Source organism: Scyliorhinus canicula, chromosome 2, assembly GCF_902713615.1.
Source record: "Scyliorhinus canicula chromosome 2, sScyCan1.1, whole genome shotgun sequence".
Classification (NCBI taxonomy): Eukaryota; Metazoa; Chordata; class Chondrichthyes; order Carcharhiniformes; family Scyliorhinidae; genus Scyliorhinus; species Scyliorhinus canicula.
Window position 1 is genome coordinate 64,864,012 of NC_052147.1, and position 13,479 is coordinate 64,877,490.

The 13,479-nt window shown below is 42.1% G+C and overlaps 1 protein-coding gene across 7 annotated transcripts in view; it reads left to right on the forward strand.

Annotated features, from left to right (window-relative positions):
• LOC119954719 (disheveled-associated activator of morphogenesis 1-like) overlaps positions 1–13,479 on the forward strand; it is a 211,883-nt gene that overhangs the window by 20,768 nt on the left and 177,636 nt on the right. For 4 of the 7 annotated variants that reach the window (XM_038780224.1, XM_038780277.1, XM_038780234.1 and 1 more), the window contains exon 2: positions 8,832–8,925. The exons of the other annotated variants lie outside the window; for them this stretch is intronic. The gene's annotated coding sequence lies outside the window, so the exon portion shown is untranslated. The remainder of the gene's footprint in view (positions 1–8,831; positions 8,926–13,479) is intronic. 7 annotated transcript variants of the gene reach the window in all.

Sequence of the window (13,479 nt, forward strand, 5' to 3'; positions counted from 1 at the left end):
GCATGACAGTTGATTACTGTTTCATATAATCTGGACAAATTAAAGTTGCTTATCAATACTGCATGTTCATCCCTGTGGTCAATGCCAGTTTAGTTGTGTCTGTACTTAATATTTCTTGGAATTCTTTGCATTTTTCAATTTGTACTTTGACAAACTGTCATTCAGGGCTCAAATTAGCAAAGTGCTGTTACTGATAACATTTATCTATAACCCCAACACTGCAAATAAATGTTTCCATGCTTTGACTGGAGTGAATCCAAATTCTCTTGGTTGATTCGCAGGAAGTTGTTAATACAATGTTCAGTAACGTAATTTTGATTAATTAGTCTTCCTTAATTGTCATGGGAGTGTTTTAAAAGGACTCTTCAGACAGAAGAGTTGACAATATTGATTTATTATTTATTTTAATGGTGGAGTAATTGTGGGGGAGGCAGATTGGTGCAGTGGTTAGTTAGCACTGCTGCCTATGGCACTGAGGACCCGGGTTCGATCCTGGCCCCAGGCCACGGTCTGCGTGGAGTTTGCATATTCTCCCCATGTCAGTGTGGGTTTCACCCCCACAACCCAAAGATGTGAAAGTTAGATGGATTGGCAACACTAAATTGCCCCTTAACTGGCAAAAGAATAATTAGGTACTCAAAATTTATATTAAAAAAATGTTGGAGTAATTGTACAAAAAAGCTGTAGATTGCTACTTGTTTTCAACTGTTCTGAATGTGTATGTGACTTGCAGGGCTGTAAGGATATCAGTGGCGAGGATCAAACTGTATTTAATTGCAAGTTACTGCACTGTATGGAATATTAGCTCTATTTATGCAAATTATTTGTGAAGTTCTACTGTCACTATAGAGTTCAATATTACTTTTGATTTTGTTGCAGATTTTTAAAAAAAGTCTCCCCTCTGTGGCAAAATTTTGTAACTGATCTTTTAAGGGAGGGGGAGTCACAAAATAAAACAGCAATTGTTGTTATTGTGATTCAACCTTGGGTGCCCCAGATATTGAAATGGAGTGTTACAATACTGATCTGCACTATTCTGTTGAACAGAGATCCATTCTGTTGAACAAAGATCATTAGGAGTCGTCTTACTGTTTAACCCTATGAGTTGCATATGAAGGACAACTGGAGAGCGAGAATCTTGTTTCCTATTTTGTCTTCATTTTAAAAAAAAGTTTGCTTAGCTGCATTTGGAGCAGTGGCCTTCCCTGTTTTTTTTACCCTGTTAAGTGCACTGAAGTGGTTCATTGTATTGTCAGGATATGCTGAGCCTCAAGCTCCTTATGCTACCTCACGTGAGGCATTTACAACTCTGTACGCAGTCTATGGGTAACTATTGAGCCTCGCTCTTCTCTGCCTAAACTGCTTACTACTCCAGGATTATCCTGTAAGGGCAAGGTTGCACCTGTTCTTTTTTTCCCCACCTCCCTCTCCTTCATCATCCTGGGGTTTGGGGTTGGGGGTGGGGTGGGGGGGGAGAGAGAGAATTTGAAGAATTTATGGACTTTGATTGGTGTCCATTTTTGTCTGATTCCATCCTGTGAAGCACCATGGGATTTCTTGAGCATTAAGTGTTATATAAATGCAAGTTGTTAACCTACATGGAGATGAGAATAAGTGAGCAAAACCAATTGGTTGTTTTGGTGTTTTGCATTGTGCCCAATATATTTGCTTAAGTATCAAGAGGGATATTGTGTTTGTTGAATTCAATTAGGGCAGTCTTTGTGTTGCAGGGTTTCTTATTGGCAGAGATGGAAAACAGCTGTGACATTCCTAACTCAAACTGGATGCTATGAAGTTGAAGTGGACATACAAAGTAGAAGAATAGTCCCAAAGAGCTCTGCTTGTTCATCAGAAATATGTTTGACTGTGGATGCTTAATAATGAAGCACTTAATTACGTTATGCACTCAAAACCCCGTCTTGCATGACTTAGACATGGTTTTAATTAGACAGATTAACCTTGACTTGTATGATTGTTGGAATATTCTTTGCCTTATCTTGGAAAGGAACAATTAAACCATTCTTTACTTCATCAGAATTTCCTTCAAAATATATTAATTTACTGCAGTTTTATTAATCTAGCCCAGTTTATAGGCTGCAGTTTCAAAAAAAGTATTCACTCCATGGTCTTTTTGTTAAAACTGTACAGACATTTGGTACTGGGAAGACATTTAGTACGACTAATGCACGTGTCAATCTTTTTCCCATTCAAGTACTTCATGATGTAATAAATAGTCTGATATCTCTGTTTCTGACACTAGTTCCAATGCCCCTTCTTTCAGGGTTGATTATGTACTGATAATTCAAAGTATTATACTGATTTTAAATAAAATGAAAGATTTTTTTTGCACTTGTTCTAAGAGCATAACATTATTTAAAGTGGGGCTTACTAAGTACAAATATCCGTCAATTACACTGCAACAAATGGGCAGAGTAGCAAATTATTCTTGTGATCCGTGTGTTGGTTTCAGTGAGCATAGTATGCCAGTGGGTAAGTTGTAATGGGGAACTAGATGACTTAGTATTTTCGTTGAAATGTTTTTAGTCTCTGAATAGAGAACAATTTATCAGTTAAATCTTAATAGGTAATTCATAATTCAGAATTTCAAACAAAATCATGCAACAATGATTATAAAAATTCTTATAAATTAAATGTGTGTTTGTGTCAGTGATAAAGGTTACACACCTACTTGGTTTGAAGCAATGAGGTAGGTGAAGGCCCTTGGGTCTTTTAATCCTGCTGTTGTTCTTCTTCCATTGTGCCTTGAGAGCAATTGTCCAGTTTTGAAAAGTGAAAAACATATAGCTCTACACTGAACATAAGGATACCGTATCGTCTTTGAAATTGAAATACATCTTGTCCTTTTAAAAGAAAAATATCAAATCAGTTATATTTTAATGAAAACATTTTTTCTGTCAATAGGGAACAGATTTTCAAGGACGTTCAAATTGGTTTTAGGATGATTTTTTAAGGGCTGAATTTTCATTGTGTTTTTTTTTGGGAAATATTCTGCATGCATGATCCTTTTGGGATGGCTAGGGGTTTTTCCTTGTCAGTTCATATTTCTTGTATGTTTGACTAATTTTGAGCTGGCTTTAATTTTTGGTTGTAGATATAACATTTATTTTCACAGGATATGGGCATTGCTGGCAAGGCCAGCATTTATTCTTCCCTCTAATGAGCTTGAGAAGGTGGTGATGACCCATCTTGAAGCACTGCAGTCCATGTAGCATAGGTACATTCACAATGCTGTCAGGAAGGGACTTCCAGGATTTTAGTCCAGCAACAGCGATGGAAGGATGGTGATATATTTCTGAAGTCAGGATGTGGGGCTTAGAGCGAAGCTTGCAGGTGCTAATGTTCTCGTGCATCTGCTGCTCTTGTATTTCAAGATGGTAGGAGTAAAAAGCATAGCTCTGCACTGAACATAAGGATATCTTATTATCTTTTAAATTGTTTCATTGAAATGCATTTTAGTCCTCCAAAAGAAAAATATATAAAAAAAAGTTGTTTATTGTTGAAGGAGACTTGGTGAGTTACTGCAGTGCATCTTATAGATGGTAACACTACTGCCACTGTGTTGGTGTTGGAGGGAGTGAATGTTTAAAGTGGTGGATGGGGTGCCAGTCAAGTGGCTGCTTTCTCCTGGATGGTGTTGAGCTTCTTCAGTGTTGTTGGAGATGCGCTCAATGCAGGCAAGAGAAGAGTATCCATTACATTCCTAACTTGTGCCTTGTCGATGGTGGACAAGCTTTTGGGAGTGAGGAGGTGAATTACACTCTGCAGAGTTCTCTGACCTGTTCTTGTGGCTAAAGTACTTGTATAACTGGTCCAGTTCAGTTTCTTGTCAGTGGTCATTCCCAGGATGTTGATAGTGGGTTCAGCGAAGCGATATAATGCCGTTGTTGCTAATTGCTGCTTTTACTTAATTGCTCTGTTTTAATAACCTTTGCTCTAGAGTCGCCAGGTATCTTTCTGATACCACCACGAGGTTCAAAGCCAAGTGCTGATCAAACTCAATACACCAGTTAGTAAGTTTCAAACCAAAACACATTTATTATACACACAGTCAATCACTACTCATGCATAAAGCTCTACTTACTAGACTATCACTAACAATAAAGGCCTATATTTAGATTTTGGAATGGCCCACCAGGTCAGAGGAATAATGGCCTTTGTCCGGTTCTGAGTCTGCAGGCTTCAAGCTGATATGGAATAGTAGCTAGGAGCGCCTATCTTGTAGCGTGCGTTGACTGGAGACTTACTTGGTTTGTGCAGCTGCTAGGCAGGTCTCTCCTTGCTGAGAGTCACGGTCAAGAGTTCTTTGAGAGCTGCCAAGAAGGATAAGCTGAACTTGGGGACTCTATTTTATAGTCCCCAGTGGTTTCGTGCCCTTTTGGGCGGTCCCCGGACCTGGTCCCAATTAATTGGACCATGTCCCAATCGTTTCTATCGATTTATCCAATACTGGAGCTGTTCCCTGATCGCTGGGCGGTCCCTATGTGTCTGTTGGCCTTCCTTTGTCCTGGCTACTGCTGGCGCCGGGGAGTCTGTCTTGGTCCCGATTGCTTCAATGTATCTAATTGTTCCTGGGGATTGCTCATTAATATGTAGATGGCTACTGGTTTCGGTTCTGTCTGGGTTCTGCAAGTCTTAATACACAGGAAACCTTGCACCTGCTTGTTTTCTTGTGCCTGGCCAATTTTCCCCGTATTCTTTGCGGGTCTCCATTTTGGAATCGGGAAGTGGCCACCCCAGGTGGCTACACCGTTGAATGTCAAGGGGAGATTGTTGGATTCTCTCTTGTTGGAAACGGCCATTGTCGAGTACTTGTGTGTCAGGAGTGTTATCAAGTAAGTCTGAATGTTGACTAAGTTTTGTTGCACATGGGCACTGACTGCTTCAGTGTCTGAAGAGTTGCAAATGGTTCTGAGGATCATGAAATCATCAGTGAATATTCCCATTTCTGACATGATGAAGGGAAGGTCACCTGATGAAGTAGCTGATGATTGGTTGGACTGTGGAACTCCTGCAGAGATGTCCTGGGACTGAAGATTACCCTTGAGCAACCTCCATTATCCTTTGTGCTAGGTATGACTCCAACTGTGAAGAGGTTTCCTCTTGATTCCCATTAATTCCAGTTTTGCTAGGGTGCCTTGATGTCAGACTCTGTCAAATGCTGTTGCTCTCACATCCCCTCTGGAGTTCCGCTCTTTTGTCTAAGTTTGGAACAAGACTGTAATTAAGTCAGGAGTCGAGTGGTCCTTGAAGAACCCAAACTGAACATCAATGAGCCGGTTATTGCTGAGTAAATGCTACTTGATAACACTGTTGACATTACATAGTTTTCGTGATTGAGAGTAGAAAGATGGGGTCGTAATTGGCTGGGTTGGATTTGTCCTGCTTTTTGTGACCAGGACCTACCTGGGCAATTTTCCAAATTGCCAGATAGATGCCAGTGTTGTAGCTGTAGTGGACCAGCTTGGCTAGGGGTACGGTAGGTTATGGAGCACCAAATCTTCAGTACTTTTGATGGAATATTGTCGGGGCCCATAGTCTTTGCAGTATGAGTATTAGCCATTCCTCATATCAAGTGGAGTGAACTGAATTGGCTGACTACTAGCATCTATGATGCAGGGGACTTCAGGAGGAGGCCAAAATGGATCATCTCTTGGGACCTCCTGGCTGAAAATTGTTACAAATGCTTCATCCTTCTCTTTTGCACTTCTTTTGCTGGGTCTTCCCACCACTGAGGATGGGGATATTTTGTGGAGCCGCTTCCTCAAGTCAGTTGTTAAAAATTGCACACCTCTATTCAGAACTGGATGTGGAAAGATTGCAGATCTTGGATCTGATCCATTGATTCTGGGATTGCTTTGCTCTGTCAGTTGCCTGTTGCTTCTGCTGTTTGGCAAGCTATTTGTCCTGTGTTGTAGTTGCACTAGGTTCACTCAGTTTGAAGTGTGCCAGGTGCTGCTCCTTTCATGCCTACCTGCATTAATTGAACCGGGTTTGATCCCCTTGCTTCTTGGTAATGGTAGAGTTGGGGATATGCTGGACCATGATGTACAACCTGATTGAACACAATTCTGCTGCTGCTGATGGTCCACAGCACCTCATGGTTGTCTGTTCTTGAGTTGCTGGACCTGACATTTAACACAATTGAGAGTATCGCCAGTGTGCAGACAGGACTTCACTTCCAAAAGGACTGTGTGGTGATCAGTCCTACCGATACTGTCATTGACAGATGGATCTGTGGTGAGGTCAAGTTTTTTTTTTTTTTTTTTTTCCCCCCGGTTCCCTCACCAGTTGCCACAGACCCAGTCTAGCAACTATTGGCCAGCTTGGTTGGTAGTGGTAGTACCAAGTTACTTTTGACGAACATTAAAGGCCCCACCCAGGATATATTTTGTGCTCTTGCACCCTCTCTGCTTCCTCCAAATGATTGTCAACATGGAGTACTGGTTCATTGGCTGAGGGGGTGTGGTAGGTGGTAATCAGTAAGAGATTTCCTTGCCCACGTTTGACCTGAAGTTATGAGTTTTCATGGGGTTCGGAGTCTTATGTTGAGCACTCTCAGGGCAACTCCTTTCCGACGGTATACCACTGCTGTCACCCCTGCTGGGTCTGCCCTGCTGGTGTCCTGCTGGGCCTACTCAATTGCTAGTCCAATGGCGCTACTACTATGCCTCTCTGTACCTTCCACCCCCCCCCCCCACCCCTTTTACTTCTATTGATTTTTTCTTTGGTCTTAAAAATTGTTCAAGTATAGGTTCCCTGTTAATTGGTATTTTAAGGGTTTCAGTACCTGAATATTCTAAAACAATATTGATCATTTCACCTTTGCAAAGATGCATTTTCTGTTCTATGTAGCAAACTGAAGTTCGGTTTCATTGCACTACCATTATTAGTCCGGAGCTCGTAGAAAAGGTTGCAGCCAGATTCGGCTAGTTCATATGAACATAGAACAAAATTGACAGGGAAGGAAAAATCAGCTGATCCATCCAGCTTGCCCCGCATGCTTATGGTTGGAGCATTTTGACTTGAAAACCTCCCCTTTTTAGCCATGCTGCTAGCTTTGCTTTCTCTTTATTTACTGCCATTTTGCGTCTTTTGCAAACCTTCATTTTTGATGGCTAGCCAGGCTGCGCAACTGCGTCCCTGGACTTTTTGAATTTCTACCTAGCACTGTTTCCTGTCCACATCACAGGATTTGGGACAGATCTGGTTATGGACCAACAACTTTTTGTTTAAAGATGGTGAGAAGGGTGTTTCTGGAGCGGGGCAGGGATGGGGGGGGGGGGGGGGGGGGGCTGGTGCTGCCCAACCTCTGTGGGTATTAGTGGGCTGCGAACGCAGCGATGGTGCGTAAGTGGGTAATGGACGGGGAGGGGGCAGCAGGGAAGAGGATGGAGATGGCATCCTGTGTGGGCATGAGCCTGGAAGCGCTGGTAATGGCGCTGCTGCTGCTCCCTCCAACGAGGTATACCACGAGCCCGGTGGTGGCAGCTACCCTGCAGATTTGGGGGCAATGGAGGCGGCACAGGGGGGAGGTGGGGGCCTCGATGGGGTTCCCGATACAGGGGAGCCACCAGTTTGTTCCGGGGAGAATTTATGGTGGGTTCCTGAGTTGACACAGGGCAGGTGTCAGGAGGCTGGGGGACCTGTTCATAGATGGGAAGTTCGCGAGCCTGGGTGAGTTGGAAGGGAAGTTTGGGCTCCCCCCGGGGAACACCTTTAGGTACATGCAAGTTTGTCAGGCGGCAGGTGGCGGGGTTCCCTCTGCTGCCGCCACGTGGGGTTCAGGACAGAGTGTTCTCAGGGGTGTGGGTTGGAGAGGGGAGGATCTCCGAAGCGTATCAGGTGATGCAGGAGGTAGACGAGGCCTCAGTGGAGGAGCTGAAAGGTAAATGGGAGGAGGAGCTGATTGAGGAGGGAACCTGGGTGGATGCCCTGGAAAGGGTGAACTCCTCTTCTTGTGCGAAGCTTAGCCTCATACAGTTTAAGGTGCTGCATAGGGCTCATATGACCGGGAGAAGGATGAGCCGGTTCTTTGGGAGTGAGGACAGGTGTATTAGGTGCTCTGGGGGCCCAGCAAACCATGTCCATATGTTCTGGGCATGCCCAGCGCTGGGGGAATTTTGGAAGGGTGTAGCAAGGACGGTATCGAGGGTGGTAGGATCCGGGTCAATCCAGGCTGGGGACTTGCAATATTTGGGGTTGCAGTGGAGCTGGGAGTGCAGAGGTGAAAGACGCTGGTGTTCTGGCCTTTGTGTCCCTAGTAGGCCGGCGAAGGATTCTTCTTCAGTGGAACGATGCGAGGCCCCCAAGGGTGGAGGCCTGGGTCAACGATATGGCGGGGTTTACTAAATTGGAGAAGGTGAAATTTGCCCTAAGGGGGTCAGTGCAGGGGTTTTTCAGGAGATGGCAACCATTCCTAGATCTCCTGGCAGAACGGTAAAATCAAAAGGTCAGCAGCAACCGGGGGTGGGGTCTCTTTCTCTTTGTTTTTGTTTTAGGTTGAATCTTCGCTAACGACGGGTGTTTATTTACTGTTTCTCTTTTGTATATATGGGGCGGGGGGTCTGTTCTTTGAATTTTCTGTTACTGTTTTCTTTTTTTTGTGAAAATTTGAATAAAAATTATTTAAAAAAAAACACAAAACTTTTTGTTTAAAGTAGATAATGGTAGAGACTCTAGAATAAAGCCATGCGATTCCATGAGCTCTGAACAAATCTGAGTAAAATTTACTACAAGTTCAGAAAAGTAAACAATTTACAATATGTATCTATGCTCTAACATCAGTAACTGAGGTACATGTCAATTTACAGACAGAGTGTGGTTGAACATACCACACTGCACTACAGACGCAACCATGACAGAACCAATGGAATTCTGAAGAAATCGGCAGCCATTAATCCCACTGTAAGTCAAACAATCTCATTGAAGCTTTGTCTTGCTCATGAGGGTCTCTAATCTCCACCTATGAAGATTCTGCCTTGGGATTCTCTCTAAACATTGCTCCTACTCGGATAGCTTTAACAATGTCCAACCTTGCAGGCTTTCACCTTTTCCGTCCGAGATTCTTTCTCTCTGGATTCCAGGGGAACCCTAGCTTACAAGCATGCGTTCGGATTTATGGCCATTCAAGCAGAATGCCACTGCTCCAAAGGAGTACTTCTCTTTCCCCCAGTAAAGCCCGCGCAAGCTGAAGGAGCATCATCTCATCTTCTGGTTCGCACATTGTGCAGCCCTTGGACTCGACGTGCAGTGCAGCAATTTCAGAGTTTGACCTTTTTTCCACCAGCTTAAGCCCCCACTTCATTTATAAAAAAATATTCTGTGCATGTATTTCCTGAATAAGCCCCCGCTCACACCAGGCCATATGTCCTTTGTTCTTGAAGTTGCTACTTTTTTGTTGTTGCAGTTTCTACATTCTCCCTCCTTTCTGTTCTGACTAAGTCTATGGACATGAAGCGTTAACTCATTCCGGCAGACATGCTGAGTCTTTCCAGCCCCCTCTGTTCTTGCCTCAGTAGAGTTGTTCACTGACCCTTGAGAATGTCTGTTGACCTATCAAAACACTCTGTAGAGGATCCCACTCTTGTTACTAGGCAGGAACTGATGTAACAAGCCATTGGAACGTCCTGTGTCTTTTAAAGGTTACAAGTCCGTAGAGTGTGAATTTAACATGAATTGTGAATTGAATTCATAACGTAACACCAGCAAACTATTTTATTTTTGAATATCAATACAATGTATATGGATGTGAGCTCATGAATTATCTAAAGTTCCAGCTGTTTAAGCTGGACTCCATCGTGTTTTCTCTGTAATACACAATGTCTCACAGGGGAGAATTTACTTGGTTTAGAAGTTCATGTTCCTTTTTATGTTAGCACATTCTGGCTTCTCAGATTTTTCAATATTTGCTGCATTCATTATTCACCGCAGCTGATGCAGCTCTGGGAGAAGTTCCAAATATCGATGCATAATTAATTAGTTTCTTTGGCAGGAACTGCATGATATTGGCTGTCCTATTTTATGCTCAGAAATTCTTCATTATAAAATTTAAGATCATGTGGAACTATTAAATATAATTCAAAACTAGGAATCATAGTTGATCTTAATAATTAATTTTGACCATTTCATCATTCCACGTTGATGAATTCTGTGGCTATAAATATAAAATTATTGATTGCTACTGGATACATCCACATGCTCTGCTTCAGCCCACTTGAACAGCTGCAATGGGGAGCTGAGGTAATGTAGTTTGGACAATCTTAAAATGAATGCATCGTGAAGAGTAATATATGTTTGTGTATCGACACGCTATTTCGGCACAGCAACCAATGGGATGGAGGGGAAAAGTAGTCGTGTGAGATTGTATATGGATTGTGAAATGGAAAATAAGAGCCATGTTGTCTCTTTTTCCCACTGGGTTCAAAGCAACTGAGTGGTTTTGTGCTAATGGCCTCTTCATTTTCAAGGAATAGTGATTATTTGCTATATTGGTATGGTTGCCTTATAAATAATTCATATGGCTATCCTTGCAAAAGGTAAATGAAATTTATGGAGCATGGTTTGAAACGGAAGAAAGGCTAGTGTAGATTGTACTCACAAAGGAGAACAGAATTGTCCCCTGAGTAATGCTTGGGAAGTGGGGATTGAGAAGCTGGCTACAAAATCCGAGATTCCAATAAGAACTGATTGTTAGGAATGGGTTGAGGCATTGATGTTGAGTATCCAATATTGACATTGATATGTAAAGGGGTTGCAGCTGGCACATGTGGTGTGGTGATAGAATTTTGTATAAAGTGTTAAAGGATAATAAAGATGTTTGGGTAAGGAGCAGGACTCTTGACTCAACAGCAGCCAGAAGCTAAATGAAGACCAGATATGCAGTTGTGGCCATAACTACTTTGTTACCTGAGATGAGAGGGTGACTGAGTTCAAATTGCAGGCGGGTAATACAAGTGCAAGGAAAAGTCTTTGGTGTGGTCTACTTTGGTGGAAATGAAGGTGTGGAAGAGTTTCAGGGAGTCACAAGAGATAGATTTATAATGATGTAAACCAATATCTATTGTCAGACACCAAGTAGGATATTTGCTTGGATTAAAAAGAGAAATGGAGCATAGATCAAAGGAATTAAATCTAAAATTATAAATAGCAATGGCCAGACGCCACCTAGAATATAGGACCCAGTAAGTATATAACTGACCTAGAAAAAGTATAGCGAATAGTTTCTAAAGTTATAAAGTAGGTGAAAGGAAATATAAGGATATGCTCAAAGAACTGGAACTCTTGATGGGTGACTATGAGACGGAGGTTATGACTGGTTTTCAAATTCGTAAAGCTCAAGGATATAGAAGATGGTCATGGCTATATATTTGAATCATCAAAACAAGGTGATGAGAACGTGAACTTCGAATGTGATGCAAAAATAATTTGGTTTAAAGTATATGGAGGGTAAGCAGCTTGGGTCTTTAAATTCAATTCAACAAGTATCAATAAGAAATGCATCAGTTGCAACTCTTAGAAGGTAGACTGTGTCAGTGGAACAAGCCTTGAGACTTTGTAATGTTCTGTACTTTCATTAGTGGAATACTGCACTGTTTGCCATATGTACAACTTGACACAATTACAATGTGTACTTTTTTTTAGCGGAAATTTCTTGTGCTGCTTGTCTTTCCAGGTTTGCAGCTGCCTCGGGGAGGTTCGGTGTGGTGGATCCTGTAAGAATTAATCTTACAGGAAGTTGTAGGCAAGTTGTAGTTCTGTAAAAACAGAAAATACTGGAAATTGGAAGGTTTGGCAGCATTTGTTTCTGCAGGTCTGATTAATATTTGGAGCAGGTTATACTGATCTAACTGCTTTATCATTGAGTTAGAAAATAAATTATGCGCATGCCTATACAAGTAAATTATGCGCATGCCTATGCAAGTATCGAGGATACAACATCACTTAGTGACTGCATTGCAGTCTTTGTACTGCAGAACATGGTGATATCTGGAGAAATGCAACCAGCTCCAATACCTGGGCAGCACGGTAGCATTGTGGATAGCACAAATGCTTCACAGCTCCAGGGTCCCAGGTTTGATTCCGGCTTGGGTCACTGTCTGTGCGGAGTCTGCACATCCTCCCCGTGTGTGCGTGGGTTTCCTCCGGGTGCTCCGGTTTCCTCCCACAGTCCAAAGATGTGCAGGTTAGGCGGATTGGCCATGATAAATTGCCCTTAGTGTCCAAAATTGCCCTTAGTGTTGGGTGGGGTTACTGGGTTATGGGGATAGGGTGGAGGTGTTGACCTTGGGTAGGGTGTTCTTTCCAAGAGCCGGTGCAGACTCGATGGGCCGAATGGCCTCCTTCTGCACTGTAAATTGTGTGTGTGACCTGTATTTGAAAAGTGTGATTATTTCAGACTTCAGACCGCGCGATACAACACCTAGTTCTAGCATTTTCTATTTTTTATTTGAGATTTTCAGCATTGAGTATTTTGGTTTTTGTAGACTTTGTATGGTGGCTCCCAATGTGTATTTGGTATGTTTGAAGACATGAGCAATGCTGCTTGCTGTGTTACCGTCCTGTGACTTTTGTAGTGCTTCAAAGAACAAAATATCCAAAGTTGTTTGAGAAAGCAGTGACCAACTGCTGAGATGAGGGATCAAGCTTTTCAAGATCAGGAGTGTGGTTAAAACGGTTTAGTGGTTTAGAGAATAAATTCAGACTGAATGTTCATTCACTGGCAAATTGAAGGAAAAGGGGAACATGCAACGAAGGATGGAGTCTGAAGTGAAGATTTGCTCTGAAATCTAGGCTGGAGATAGTGTAGCTTGTGGCAAACCGCAATATATAATGCAAATACCCTATAATCTTGTTGTACATGTGTTGCACATAAATGTTGCCTGATTATTGTTTTTCTCCCTGACGATCTAAATGGAGATGTTCTTCATTTAGGAGTGGAGTGATATTCTGTTAAACTGGGTTGTCCATAACTATAAAATGATTTTTATAAAGAAACTTTGTGTTATAAAGTGCTTGTTATTGACGTGGTTACCCAACAGAGCACTTTAGTACTTACTTTGGACCTTTATCCTTTCTATTTTTAGCTGCACAGTGCACAATTTAACGTTTCTATGTGTTAAGTATTTAAATTAATGTGAAGGTAAAGTGAACTGATTTGCAAGCTAATGTTTCAAAGAAGTTTGCAGATAACTTGTCTAACGTTATACCAGCCATGTTTCAAGAAGCTAAGGTTGCAACATTAGAAGCCTGTCTCAAATTTATTTGGCAACTTCCTAATGCAGGATCAAAATGGAGATGTACTTTTGAATTAAAGTTAGCTAATAATTTGACAAAAGCCATACAAGCATGTTTCGGGTTCCAAAGGTCCTGATGATGCGACTACTTGAAGGAGACAACCCTAATTGGTGCAATGTAACCATAAGGTAAATGCTGTCATGAGTTGTTTGCGCTGCTACCATT